Source organism: Procambarus clarkii, chromosome 50, assembly GCF_040958095.1.
Source record: "Procambarus clarkii isolate CNS0578487 chromosome 50, FALCON_Pclarkii_2.0, whole genome shotgun sequence".
Taxonomy (NCBI): domain Eukaryota; kingdom Metazoa; phylum Arthropoda; class Malacostraca; order Decapoda; family Cambaridae; genus Procambarus; species Procambarus clarkii.
Window position 1 is genome coordinate 35,273,688 of NC_091199.1, and position 15,118 is coordinate 35,288,805.

The 15,118-nt window shown below is 44.2% G+C and overlaps 1 long non-coding RNA gene across 1 annotated transcript in view; it reads right to left on the reverse strand.

The window, feature by feature from the left end:
* Window positions 1-9,349: 9,349 nt before the first annotated feature.
* The window catches only part of LOC138351550 (uncharacterized), a 6,628-nt gene continuing 859 nt past the window's right edge, over window positions 9,350-15,118 (reverse strand). Inside the window, exon 2 of the long non-coding RNA XR_011222505.1 lies at window positions 9,350-10,995. This is a non-coding gene — a long non-coding RNA (uncharacterized lncRNA). The remainder of the gene's footprint in view (window positions 10,996-15,118) is intronic.

The following is a 15,118-nucleotide window of genomic DNA, read 5'->3' on the forward strand; positions in this document are numbered from 1 at the left end:
ACAAGCTCCCTCCCTAACCACTGTTCTCCCTGCCGTCCCACCCCAAACTCCATACAACCCCAGCCCATGACCTCCCTCTCCCTCCACCACATGCCCCCTCTGCTCCCCCATCCCATGCCCTAAGTGACCCCCAACACCAGACCCTCTCAGCCACACCACCACAGACCCTCTCAGCCACACCACCACAGACCATGCCAGCCCCCCATGTACCAGAGCCTCCAAATCCCCTCGCACCTCAGGTTCCCCTTCCCAGGCCCTCCCCCCCCCCAGACACCCCTTGTCCCCCTACTCCAGGGGAATCGACAGAAACTGAGAATGGACAGAAGAGAGTCAGCTTTAAGGTAATGTATTCGAGCATAGATGGGATCACAAACAAGGCAAGTGAACTTAGGGAAAGTACACAAGAAGCAAACCCAGATGTAATTGGCCTCACTGAAACAAAACTCTCAGGAATAATATCGAATGTCGTGTTTCCCCAGGAGTACACTGTAATAAGGAGAGAGAGAGGGAAGAAAGGGGAGGGGGTGGTGGAGTGGCCCTACTGATGAGAAAGGAATGGAGTTTCGAGGAAATTACTATTTCTGGCTGCGAGGGGTTCAGAGACTTCATGGTTCTGTCCACCATGACGATGGGAGGACCAAGAATAGTAGAAGCAGTGATATATAACCCACCACCAAATATCAGAAGACCCAGGCAAGAGTATGACAGGAACAACAAAGTGGTTAACACCATAATTGAGAGAGCAAAAGCTGCCGCCAGTAGAAACCGATCCCACCTGCTCATCATGGGGGACTTTATTCACGAAAGGATAGACTTGGAAAACAAGGAACCACATAGAGGTGAGGAAAGATGGAGAGCTAAACTACTGGAAGTGGCGACAAGGAACTTTTTAAGTCAGCACGTTAGGGATGCTACAAGAATGAGAGGCAACGATGAACCAGCCAGACTCGACCTAGTATTCATTCTGAACGACTCCGACATAAGGGAAATTGGTTACGAACCCCGAGTGGGAATGAGTGATCACAGTGTATTGATGTTTGAGTACCTGGTCGAGGTAGGGTAAAGATACTCAAGGAAAGGCTCAGAACACAAAAGGCCGGCGTTCTGGAAGAGAAACTATGAGGAGAAGAAAATTTCTAACAGATGTAGCTTGGGAAACAGAGCACAGAGGAATGACGGCCCAAGACATGATGGACTACATCATGCAGAAGTGTAAGGAGGCAGCAGAGAAGTTCATCCCAGTCCAAAAGTAAAAAAAATGAAATGGAGACAAGAAACCCATGGTTTAATCAGAGATGTAAGATAGCGAAGCAACGAAGTAAAAGGGCATGGAGAAACTATAGAAATAACAGGACAATAGAGAGCAGAGAAAGATACCACAGTGACAGGAATGAGTACGTCAGGGTGAGAAGAGAGACAGAGCGACAATATGAAAATGAATAGCACGCAAGGTGAAGACTCAACCTAAATCGCTGCACAGTCACATCAGGAGAAAAACAACTGTGAAGGAACAGGTAATGAAATTGAGGATAGGCGCAGACAGATTCACTACAAACGACAAGGAGGTGGGCAAAGAACTCAATAAGAAATTCCCGGAGGTCTTTACAGTACAGCAAGGAGAAGTCCTAGAGATAAGAGGGGAATATCAAACCAGACGCCACTAGAGGAGTTTGTGACCACCAGGGGGAAGGTGAGGGAGCATCTGCTAGAATTGGATGTGACAAAGGCTATAGGCTCGGATTTAATCTCACTATGGATACTAAAGGAAGTAGCATAAGCTCTGTGCCTGCCACTCTCCATTGTGTACAACAAATCACCGGTAATAGGTGAACTGCCATGAATGTGGAAGATGGCCAATGTAGTCCCAATATACAAGAAGGGTGATAGGTAGGCGGCACTGAACTACTGGCCAGTGTCCCTAACTTTCATACCATGCAAGATAATGGAGAAGATTGTGCGAAAAAACTAGTGGAACATCTGGAACGAAAGAACTTTGTAACAGAACAGCAGCATGGGTTCAGGGATGGCAAGTCCTGCCTCACAGGATTAATGGAATTCTACGACAAAGCAACACAAATCAGGCAAGATAGAGAGGGATGGGCAGAATGCATATTTTTGGATTGCCAGAAAGCCTTTGACACAGTACCACATAAGAGACTAGTGCACAAGCTGGAGATGCAGGCGGGAGTGAAAGGGAAGTTACTCCACTGGATAAGAGATTACCTAAGCAACAGAAAATAGTGAGTCACTGTGAGGGGTGAGGTCTCAGATTGGCGAGGCGTCACCAGTGGAGTCCCACAGGGTTCAGTCCTTGCCTTATACTGTTTCTGATCTATGTAAATGATCTCCCAGAGGGTATAAAATCGTTCCTCCCACTGTTTGCTGATGATGCAAAGATTATGAGGAGGATTAAGACAGACGAAGATAGTAGGAGGCTACAAGATGACCTAGACATCCTGAATGAATGGTCCAACAAATGGCTACTAAAGTTCAACCCAAGTAAATGTAAGGTAATGAAACTAGGCAGTGGAAACAGGAGACCAGACACAAGATACCGAATGGGAGAAAAAGTCCTTCATGAAACGGACAGAGAGAAAGATCTAGGAGTTGATATCTGTTACGGCCCTCTCGGGACGCAACGGGGTTCTCACTCTGATGTTGTTAGAGGAAGATATATGTATCCGTTCCCAAGCCAGTAGTGGCTATCAAGGGATGAGATCCGTGACGCAAGTAACTTAAAAGGGAGTAGGGAAAGAAAGTTAAGAACTTAATATTATAATGTTCACCATCACCGATTAAATATTTAGAATAAAAGAGTTCACAAGGGGGAGGGGTATTAACACTTTACAAGGGGATCATGCACAATCTAGTCTTCTGCTGAAGACTCTTGATCAAGAAGCTAGGTGCTGAGTCCGCGGTGCTTTCTTCGTGGCCTCAAGACGTGTCTTCCGAGAATGCCGAGCCTACCCTGGCCACAGGTCAGCCAAAACACAGGTCCACTGGGGGCACCGTCGTGGAGGCCGTCAACCACACGTCCAGCAGGTCTGCTGGCAGGTACTGAGCCACCAAGGCTGGTACGGCCACTCCACGAACGATAAAAGGGGGTACGCCCTAGACAGGAGTCTCGTGTGATATCACAAATCACCCTCCTGTCCTCAATACCCCAGTGGATGATCGTCTCCAACAGTCGGTCCCGGGTAAATCCTTTCACTGCCACTCCAATGGCGGGCTAACACACCACAGTGTTCTTCCGGGGGGACGACGTCACAACAGCTGCAGCAAACTTCACTGTATGGAGACTGGCTGCCTCGGGTAGACTGACTCAACCTTCAACACAGTGGTCCCAGGTCGACTCTGTAAACAGACACGTCATCAATAACCGGGACACTAATACATCTCACTTACGCGCTCGGGCGCAAACACCTGACGTATCCAGTCCATAGATGGCGCTGTCGTCGGAGCACCACCTCACCAGAGGTCAGGAGCGGCTGTGTTGTGAGCTGCACAGGACTGGAAACTGGCCCTTGTGGCCGATATTCGCCGTCCTCATCCGGTGTCGTCGTTCGTTTGGCGGGGATTTCGGGAGCTGACCCACAGATGGCGTAGTTGTTACTGCTCCTTGCTCGGACGCTGGATCCGGGTTCGTAACAATATCACACCAAACATGTCTCCTGAAGCCCACATAACAAGAATAAGATCGGAGGCATATGCAAGGTTGGCTAACATCACAACAGCCTTCAGGAATCTGTGTAAGGAATCATTCAGAACCTTATACACCACATATATAAGATTAATCCATGCATTATATATTCATAGTTCACCTGTGGTATACATAGCTACCACCTATGGTTCCTTATTTCAGTATTTTGGATGATTTTAAGGCTTAATAATAAAGATGTTAGTGAAGACGTCAACGATGATGGTAGCTGTTGACAGCTGAATGCTCTCTTTACTAAATGGAAATAGTTAAAGAAAAGTTATAATGTCTCCATTCGGAGTCAACTAATGTTTTCATCCATAATTTAAACCACTATTCTACAGTGCATCCTGTTAAAGGTTAGCACTCAGAAGAAATCTTGGTGCTCCTCTGTAAATTATAATAATAAGTCAATAAATTATTACATATAATAATGATGCGGGCGCCAAACAATACTATATACAATAGTTGAGGCTTTAAAAATTATATAGAGAATGTTGTGCGCGAATGTACACAGAAAACGATATGACGTTAGAATGTCTATGGGGTACACTGCTGCAAACAGAATTGCTATGGAGTCCACAATAAGTCACGATGTTTGTGGGGGATCCCCTACCGCCCAAAGGGACAAGTATTGGGTCCAATGCCGCCTGTTGGGTGGGTATTGGGGTCCACTGCCGCCCAAAGGGACAAGTATTGGGTCCAATGCCGCCTGTTGGGTGGGTATGGGGTTCATTACCGCCCACAGGATGGGTAAAGGGGTCCACTACCGCTCACAGGATGGATATGAGGTCAACTACCGCCCACAGGATGGGTATGGGATCCACTACCGCCTATAGGATGGGTATTGGGTCCACTACCGCTCAAAGGATTAGTATGGGGTTCACTTCCACCCATAGGAAGAGTATGGGGTCCACGACCGCCCCAGGATGAGTACGGGGTCCACTACCGTCCACAGGATGGGTATGGGGTCCACTACCGTCCACAGGATGGGTATGGAGTCCACTACCGCCCAGAGGATGGGTATGGGGTCCACTATCGTCCACAGGATGGGTATGGGTTCCACTACCGTCCACAGGATGGGTATGGGGTTGTTACGAACCCGACTACAACGTCGGAGTATGGAGTAGCAACGTCAGCACCATCTGTGAGTTTGCTCTCTAACCCCACTGTTACGGACTCGTCACCCTTGTTAGGGGGGTAGAGTGGCAGTTCCAGCGCCATCTACGAGTCTGCACCCGAACTGCCCCGGAATAGTACATAATGTGGACAATGGCATCTTGTGGTGGCTATCAAATGGCTAAATTGATCATTGATGACGTTTTTAATGACATAAGATCATTGATGACGTTTTTGTCCACAGAGGTGACGCCTGGGGGCAGCGGGACTGGAGAGGGCAGTTTTTTTTTTTTTTTTTTTTTTCTCTTTTTAGCAGGGATAATCCTGCGCGGGCCCTAAGCCTCTGGCTGGCCCACTAAGTGATGCTTGTTTCTGTTTTACCTGGGCGGAGGATGAGTATGTATGACTCGTATGGTCGCTTCAGTAAGATTTTGCCATATGTGTTTAACAACTTCCTCTGCTCTGTTGAATCGAAGGTGAAATCTTAACGGGTTTGTAACTGTGCACTGTGTTAGATAATGTTCCAGTGGTCTGTCGGGCATTTCTCCACAGTGTTGACATTTCCTCTCATCTTCCGGAACCTGTAAGCCTATTTCCCATGCACGTGGGTATCCAAGCCTGATGCGATGTAAGTGCACTTCTGTTGTTCTACTGCCCCCGTTCATCAAACTAAGTGGTTCGTAGTTGGTTGAATCCTTGTACCATCCCGCAGATCCTGATGTTGCAACTGCTGTGTTGTGGTCACTGTACATCTTTCGCATTGCTCTGTTTCGAATCACTTTCTTCATCTGGGAGAGACTCTGTGGTATGTAAATGTCTACATTCCTCCTCTTAGTAGCAAGTTTTGCAGCTTCGTCTGCAATGTCATTACCTAATAGTCCCACATGACTTGGCACCCAGTTGATAAGTACCCGTCGGCCTTGTCGTTGGAGTGTGTGCATGAATGATAAGACATTGGTGATCAGATGGATGTTATCACATATGTGTCCTTGTTGCAAGGTTTCAATGGCAGTTCTCGAATCTGTATGGATGATAATATGTTGTCGGTGTTCAGCAAGAGCATGTTCCAAAGCCTTTTGAATGGCTAGCATCTCAGTCTGTAAAGTCGAACACCCATTTGAGAGCCTCCAACTATATACAGAGTTTCCTGCTTTAACTGCAGCTCCGGTTTCTTGTCCCTGCTGGTCTACTGACCCATCCGTGAAGTAAGTGAAGCTGTCGGATGCCATGTTTGCTTCTATATGCATCTGTGCAAAGTGACGGAGCAGATGAGGATGTGTCTGGTTCTTCTTTCCGTCAAAGAGGGCAGTTCATCTTGGGCAGTCCACAGTTGATTGACGGTTGAGAGGCGGGACCAAAGAGCCAGAGCTCAACCCCCGCAAGCACAACTAGGTGAGTACAGTCTCCCAACATGGTGCTGGAAACGACCAAGGAAGCCGCCGCCGATGAAGCAGTGTGGTAGCTGCAAGTGCTTAAGTGTTGAAAAGATCGGCGTACCTTCGGGACTGGCTTAGGGGAGAGACTGACGACAGGGAGGTGCCTCTTAAGTAGTGCTGCTAGCTGGTCGCTAGAGACTGCTGCCAGGGGATCGCTACCCCTGTATTGGTTTGTGACCCCACACAGCGCATGGCTGAGGTTCTCTGCGAACACTTGGCTGGAGAGTGGTTGTGGGCAGAGAGGCACCTCGTGAGACTGCCGGCAGGCTAGCCCACGTCAAAGGTAGACGCGTCAGTGTTTCCCAGTACTGTGGCCGGTCAGGTCAGGAACGGTACTGTGTCGGGGAAACACGAAGATCGTCGAAGGCTGCATTGTGTTAGCGTCGTGGAGTGCTCGGTGTCCTATGTGAGAGCGACATCTGTATATACATCTAAGTGTAGTAATATTTCGTATTTTGTTTCTATTTAAGGTGATGAATATATTGATAAAGGAATCAGTGTTGTGTTAATCTCTCCCCTTTTTTGTTGCATTACCTTACCTAGCCAACTCCTTGAAAGCCATTACCGACTTGGGGTCGGATACTATCACTTAAGTTCATCCATCAAGAACCCGGTTACAACCCACAGTGGCCGTAACAGGGGTCCACTACCGTCTACAGGATGGGTATGGAGTCCACTACCGTCCACAGGATGGGTATGGGGTCCACTACCGATCGCAGGATGGGTATGGGGTCCACTACCGATCACAGGATGGCTATATGGCCCACTACCGCCCACAGGATGTTTTGGGGTCCATATATAGAGCTGTTGACTATGGTCACTGGTGTGTAGGGCAGCTAGGGTGGACCTAACTTCCTACCTTAACATAAACACTTCCTACCTTAGCATAAATCTTAGTGTCATGTGCAAACTTGATGTTTTGTAACGATCTCATTGATGTCATTGATGTATATCTTATAATGGGTTGGGCCCAAGATGGATCCTTGAGGTACCTCACTCAACATTTTGACTAGTCAGCTTTATTTACATATTGGACAACCTTTGCATTCTTGGTTGTAACCATTGTTTACAGTTGTGCTGACATAAAGTATTCTCGCTGTTTGGTCAGCGAGCACTTGTGTGGCCTTAATAACCCTCCAGAGGTAGATAGGCCTAAGACAACAAAACAAACTAACAAGATATATTGTTCTTCATCATTATGTCTCTCTTGTTAGGCCCCATTTAGATTATGCATTTCATAGTCGCCATACTGAAGAATGGCCATGAGGTTACTTGCACGTGAGCAGCGAGGGACAACAGTTGCTCCCAGGAAAAGGTTCTCTCACACATGGCGAGATCTTAAGATGTCAGTAATTATCAGAACAAAGCGCCAAGCCGAGAAGACTATGAAGCACCGTCGAGAAGTTAAAATATCTTAATGTATATTATCTGACAACGTGAAGAGTAAAGGTCAACATGGGTGAAGTATTAACATGGGTGAAAGGTGAGAGTAAAGGTCAACATGGGTGAAGTATTAACATGGGTGAAAGGTGAAGAGTAAAGGTCAACATGGGTGAAGTATTAACATGGGTGAAAGGTGAAGAGTAAAGGTCAACATGGGTGAAGTATTAACATGGGTGAAAGGTGAAGAGTAAAGGGCAACATGGGTGAAGTATTAACATGGGTGAAAGGTGAGAGTAAAGGTCAACATGGGTGAAGTATTAACATGGGTGAAAGGTGAAGAGTAAAGGTCAACATGGGTGAAGTATTAACATGGGTGAAAGGTGAGAATAAAGGTCAACAAGGGTGAAGTATTAACATGGGTGAAAGGTGAGAGTAAAGGTCAACATGGGTGAAGTATTAACATGGGTGAAAGGTGAGAGTAAAGGTCAACATGGGTGAAGTATTAACATGGGTGAAAGGTGAGAGTAAAGGTCAACATGGGTGAAGTATTAACATGGGTGAAAGGTGAGAGTAAAGGTCAACATGGGTGAAGTATTAACATGGGTGAAAGGTGAGAGTAAAGGTCAACATGGGTGAAGTATTAACATGGGTGAAAGGTGAGAGTAAAGGTCAACATGGGTGAAGTATTAACATGGGTGAAAGGTGAGAGTAAAGGGCAACATGGGTGAAGTATTAACATGGGTGAAAGGTGAGAGTAAAGGTCAACATGGGTGAAGTATTAACATGGGTGAAAGGTGAGAGTAAAGGTCAACATGGGTGAAGTATTAACATGGGTGAAAGGTGAGAGTAAAGGTCAACATGGGTGAAGTATTAACATGGGTGAAAGGTGAAGAGTAAAGGTCTACATGGGTGAAGTATTAACATGGGTGAAAGGTGAGAGTAAAGGTCAACATGGGTGAAGTATTAACATGGGTGAAAGGTGAAGAGTAAAGGTCAACATGGGTGAAGTATTAACATGGGTGAAAGGTGAAGAGTAAAGGTCAACATGGGTGAAGTATTAACATGGGTGAAAGGTGAAGAGTAAAGGTCAACATGGGTGAAGTATTAACATGGGTGAAAGGTGAAGAGTAAAGGTCAACATGGGTGAAGTATTAACATGGGTGAAAGGTGAAGAGTAAAGGGCAACATGGGTGAAGTATTAACATGGGTGAAAGGTGAAGAGTAAAGGTCAACATGGGTGAAGTATTAACATGGGTGAAGTATTAACATGGGTGAAAGGTGAGAGTAAAGGTCAACATGGGTGAAGTATTAACATGGGTGAAAGGTGAGAGTAAAGGTCAACATGGGTGAAGTATTAATATGGGTGAAAGGTGAAGAGTAAAGGTCTACATGACTGAAGTATTAATATGGGGCGCCTGACAACTGGGTGGACAGCGCTTCGGATTCGTAATCCTGAGGTTCTGGGGTCGATCCTCAGTGGAGGCGGAGACAAATGAGTAAAATGTTTCTTTCACCCTGATGCCCCTGTTACCTAGCAGTAAATAGGTGCCTGGGAGTTAAGCAGCTGCAACGGGCTGCTTTTTTGGGGGTGTATAACAAAAAGAAGGCTTGGTCAAGGACCGGGCCGCGGGGACGCTAAGCCCCGAAATCATCTCAAGATAACCTCAAAAAGATGGGTGAAAGGATTTAACAAAAATAACTTAAAAACTATTAAATATATTCAAAAAAATTTATTTAAAACATGCTTAATGAAGACCAAAGATGTAGTGTAACATCTAGATTGGTTAAGGTCAAATAACAATGACCTCAAATGGATAATCATGTGATTAAAAACCTTATCTGTAGGAAAAACTATGATCAAAGGCCTGAGAATGAGGAAGTCAATCTTGAACAACAATATCCCAAACTAGCTAGAAATGTTAGAAATAATGAAAGCATCAAGAAATTATGAAGTGTGTAAAGCAGACCAGGAAATGACAATTTCTAAAACATTTTTTCTGATATGTAAAACAAAGATTAAGGAAAAGGCTGCACAAATTATATCTGAGGCAGGTCAGGTAACTGAGAATGAAAGAGAAATGTGACGTATTTCAAATAATTTCATTTTTGTAGTTCCTAAACCAACTTAACTATGCATTCAGCAGAACAAATCTTTGAAGGTCGAGAGGACTAGTTAAGTAGTTACTAGCGAGGAAGTTATTAAACAAATATGCAAACTAAAGGCAAACTAGTCTACAGAGCCAGACAAAACATTATCCAGGGTGCTTAAGTAAGGTAAAGCAAAGCTTAGTGACCCATTGTCTTCCAAATTTAATTAATTATTAGACTCGACCAGAGTACCGGAGTGATGGATGGTTGCTGATGTGGTGCCAATTGCTGCAAATTGATTTAAATGATAATTGCCAAAGCCATTCATTTTCCCCTTGAAAAGGTTTCACTAAGGGCCGTTCATGTTTAAGAAAATTTCTATCATTCTGTTCTTGTAAATTTCCAGAAGGTAATAGTAGGAAGGATTGTGACATTTTATAACTTGACGTCAAAAAGGACTTTGATCCTGCGCCTCACAAGACTAAAGAGCTGGAGACACACGGTAATGGCGGTTTGTCTTGAGTTGGATTACACCTTGGTTATTAATAAAGACAGCAGAGAGTTGGCGTGAATAGAGTTAAATCCCATGTGGAATTAACTTCCATGTACGAGTTAAACTAACAAGAGTACTAAAAGACAATCTGTATAGACTTTCCACGTAGGCAAAACATTAGCGGATGCAGCTTAATGCTGTAAAATGTTGGGATTTGAGCTTAGTAATAATAATACTAGAGTTTCCATATATCACCAGGACAATATTAAACATCTGAAGAATTTATTGGAGAAATATCTAGGAGTCATAATCTCAGGTATCAAAAGCAAATAATGCATAAACATATGGAATAAAGCATATAGGATACTGAGATTAATTTTACTAAGTGTTAACCTCAACACATCAAATATTTCCTCCAGGAGAGGAAAAAAAGTATTGTGTTGAGTTTTATTGTTTAACTTAAAATCACGGGTGGAAAAGTTGGTTAATTATGTGAGGATAACTAGGTCCGGCCTCAGTTAGTCCCTGGGGCTGGTCACGGGTCACCACCTGGTCCCTGGGGCTCGTCACGGGTCACCACCTGATCCCTGGGGCTGGTCACGGGTCACCACCTGGTCTCTGGGGCTGGTCACGGGTCACCACCTGGTCCCTGGGGCTCGTCACGGGTCACCACCTGGTCCCTGGGGCTCGTCACGGGTCACCACCTGATCCCTGGGGCTGGTCACCACCTGGGGCTGGTCACGGGTTACCACCTGGTCCCTGGGGCTGGTCACTCCATACTGCAAATGTATACACCAAAATGTTACATATTTAAACAAGTTTATATTTACAGTTTACTGTATAACTACGAGAGTCAAAATTACAATAATCAGCAACAAGAACAAGAACTTGAGAAATCAAAAGTTTAAATAATTGACAATAAGCTTTGTCCAGTTAAATTAATTTTGTTTTAAAATTTGGGTATAACGACAACTGAATAATAAATATAAAGACAACTATAAAGAAATTAGTATAATGGCTAAATATAAGTCTCATAAATGATTATTGCATAAATTAGTCCATAAATACAAGTCCGACAACCACCACCACAAATATATACAACATAAAACAGCCAAGCAACACAAGTAAATATACAACTGAATACATTCCAGAACACAAACGTTACACAAAGATATAAACCCATTACCACGAGGCAGACAACACCTTCGGTCATGACCCACCAGGAGCACTTCCTGCCACCCTGGCAGACAACACCTTCGGTCATGACCCACCAGGAGCACTTCCTGCCACCCTGGCAGACACCACCTTCGGTCATGACCCACCAGGAGCACTTCCTGCCACCCTGGCAGACACCACCTTCGGTCATGACCCACCAGGAGCACTTCCTGCCACCCTGGCAGACAACACCTTCGGTCATGACCCACCAGGAGCACTTCCTGCCACCCTGGCAGACAACACCTTCGGTCATGACCCTCCAGGAGCACTTCCTGCCACCCTGGCAGACAACACCTTCAGTCATGACCCACCAGGAGCACTTCCTGCCACCCTGGCAGACAACACCTTCGGTCATGACCCACCAGGAGCACTTCCTGCCACCCTGGCAGACAACACCTTCGGTCATGACCCTCCAGGAGCACTTCCTGCCACCCTGGCAGACAACACCTTCGGTCATGACCCACCAGGAGCACTTCCTGCCACCCTGGCAGACAACACCTTCGGTCATGACCCACCAGGAGCACTTCCTGCCACCCTGACAGACAACACCTTCGGTCATGACCCACCAGGAGCACTTCCTGCCACCCTGGCAGACAACACCTTCGGTCATGACCCACCAGGAGCACTTCCTGCCACCCTGGCAGACAACACCTTCGGTCATGACCCACCAGGAACACTTCCTGTCACCCTGGCAGACAACACCTTCGGTCATGACCCACCTGGAGCACTTCCTGCCACCCTGGCAGACAACAAACACCTTCGGTCACAATGACACCAGTAGCAGGGATGACGGCTTAAACGGCTCATTTTTAGTTAAGAAATGATGAAAGTGACTATTTTTTAGTTGATTGACGATGGATAAAATTAGTTATTAACAGTGCTGGAAAGTTTCCTTTGACTAATTAGCTAAGAGAAAAAGGTTATTTTAGTTAGGAAATGTGTTGAACGAGGTTAATTCTGATTATTTTTCATTGATTTACGAATGATTTAGTTAAGAAACGTTTAGAAAAGAATGTCTTGGTACATTTGACTTTAAAGAACTCGTAGGAGAATACAGGGAACATGACAAGGAACCCAGAAAGCATGTATGAAAAGCTGACGGAGACAGTGATTTTGTGGGTAATATGAACTTGCAGAGAACACGGAGAATATGGCAAAGAACATAGAGAACATGAGGGGAATTTGTAAAGAACATGAACGAGAGTGAGATGAACACAGTGAACTTGTGGGGAATATGACAAAGAACACAGAAAAAATTGTAAGAGAAACTGATGAAAGCAGTGAACATATTGGGAACATGACAAAGAACATATAGAACGTGTAAGAGAATGCGAAGAATACATTGAACAAGCAAGGAACATGAGAAAGAACACATGAACATGAATATTGAGTATAAAATTTGTACAGAGAACATGTGATGAACATGAAAGCATGACAAAGAACACAGAAAACATGGAGAATATGACAAAGAAAATATGGAAGGAAATGCGAAGAACACAGTGAAGAACACAGTGAAGAACACAGTGAAGAACACAGAAAATATACAAATACTGTAGGATTATTGAAGGTTTGGATAAGTTGGGGAATGGGAGAGATGAAGGGGAGATAAGGGATGAGAAGGAAAGGGGGAAGGTAAAGGGTGTGGAGAGATAATAGAATTTTGAAGGTAAGGGGCGTGGGAGTTAAGGGATGCGAAGATAATGGGGGAGGGTAAAGGGAGTGAGGAAATGTGGGCAAAAGGGAGTTGGGGAAGCTAAGGGATGAGAAGGTAAGGGAGGGAAAGGGTAAGGTGTGATTTTTGACCTTGTGATTATTGCTTACTTGGGTAAACAAAGGGTAATGAGAGTAGGGTGCAATCTGACCATGTGAATATTAGCACGTTAGTTATTATTTACATAGCTGAATACAACAAGTTTATTAAAGGACAGGATATGTTTACTTTGATAGACAGGAGAGCATCTTGATCTGAAATAATTTTGATGAACTAAAGCGGAGGACATGAGCTGGAGCTCGGTAATTTACTTGTTGATTTATTTTACAGGGGTCTGAAATGTAGTTGGGGTTTTAAATCTCAGGGGATTTGGTCTGATAGTAGTGAATTTACAGGAGCGAACTAATGCAGGGGACAAAAGCTGAAACTCAGTAACTACATTGGCCTTATTTTACTCTGTCTTAATTAATTAACGAGATTTCATTTATTGCATATTTACGCAAATTGGAACCTAATGCCCCCTGAAATAACTATATTTTAAATCTGAAAGAATTGGTTAGATACTAATGATGATTTGCAAGGGAACTAAGGAGGAGGACGGGAGCTAGAACTTGCTTACTAACTCGGTTGGATTTACTACGTCTGAAATATGACTTTAAAATTTCAGGGAAATTGAGCGGTTAATATTGAAACTACACTTATAAATGCGGTCTCTGACGTATTTTGGTCTCAAAGTGGACTCTGATATTATTTGAATTTCTTCCATAAAAACTCTTTAAGAACGTAGGTGTAAGTAAAACTCTAAATTATTCTGGTCTTAAAATGATCTCTGACCAATTTTCGATCTTTATGGCACTCTGACTAAGTTTGGTCTTTTATTGGACTCTAATGAATTTTGGGTCTTAAACTGGTCTCTGACTAATTTTCGGTCTTTACTGGACTCTGGTGATTTTTGGGCATAAACTGGACTCTGAATAATTAACATCTTTTTACTGGACTCTGACAATATTTGGGTCTAAAATAATCTCTGTCTCATTTCAGTCTTACATGTTTTTTAAAATTATTTCGTCTAAGATAATGTCTGTCATATTTGAGTCTTAAATAATCTGTCAAATTTCGGTAAATTTCGGTCATCAAATGGTCTCTGTCAAATTCTTGGTCATAAAAAAACTCTGAAGAAAATGTGTCTCTTTCAGGTGAAATAGCCATATTTGGATATAAAAACTAAATGTCATGGCTAAGATGTCTGTTTTCCTTAACAAAACTTCTATGACAATATTCTCTGAAAATGGTCTTTTCTCAAATTTCTGATTTGAAAAATTTTCTTGAAAAAGAAAAAAAATTCTGAATACTCTGATTTTTTTTTTAAGTTTCCCCATAAGAACTCATTACAAACTTCTATGAAAATTTTTTCCTCATAAGAACTCTTAATAAACTTTTATGATCGCTTTAACCGAAATTGGTGTTTGAAAATGCGCGATTTTGAAAACAACAAAAATTGTCCGTAGAGTTTACCTGGAACCACAAGTACCAGCCCACCACAACCACCACAAGTACCAGCTCACCACAACCACCACAAGTACCAGCTCACCACAACCACCACAAGTACCAGCTCACTACAACCACCACAAGTACCAGCTCACCACAACCACCACAAGTACCAGCTCACCACTACCACCACAAGTACCAGCTCACTACAACCACCACAAGTACCAGCTCACTACAACCACCACAAGTACCAGCTCACCACTACCACCACAAGTACCAGCTCACTACAACCACCACAAGTACCAGCTCACCACAACCACCACAAGTACCAGCTCACCACTACCACCACAAGTACCAGCTCACTACAACCACCACAAGTACCAGCTCACCACAACCACCACAAGTACCAGCTCACCACAACCACCACAAGTACCAGCTCACTACAACCACCACAAGTACCAGCTCACTACAACCACCACAAGTACCAG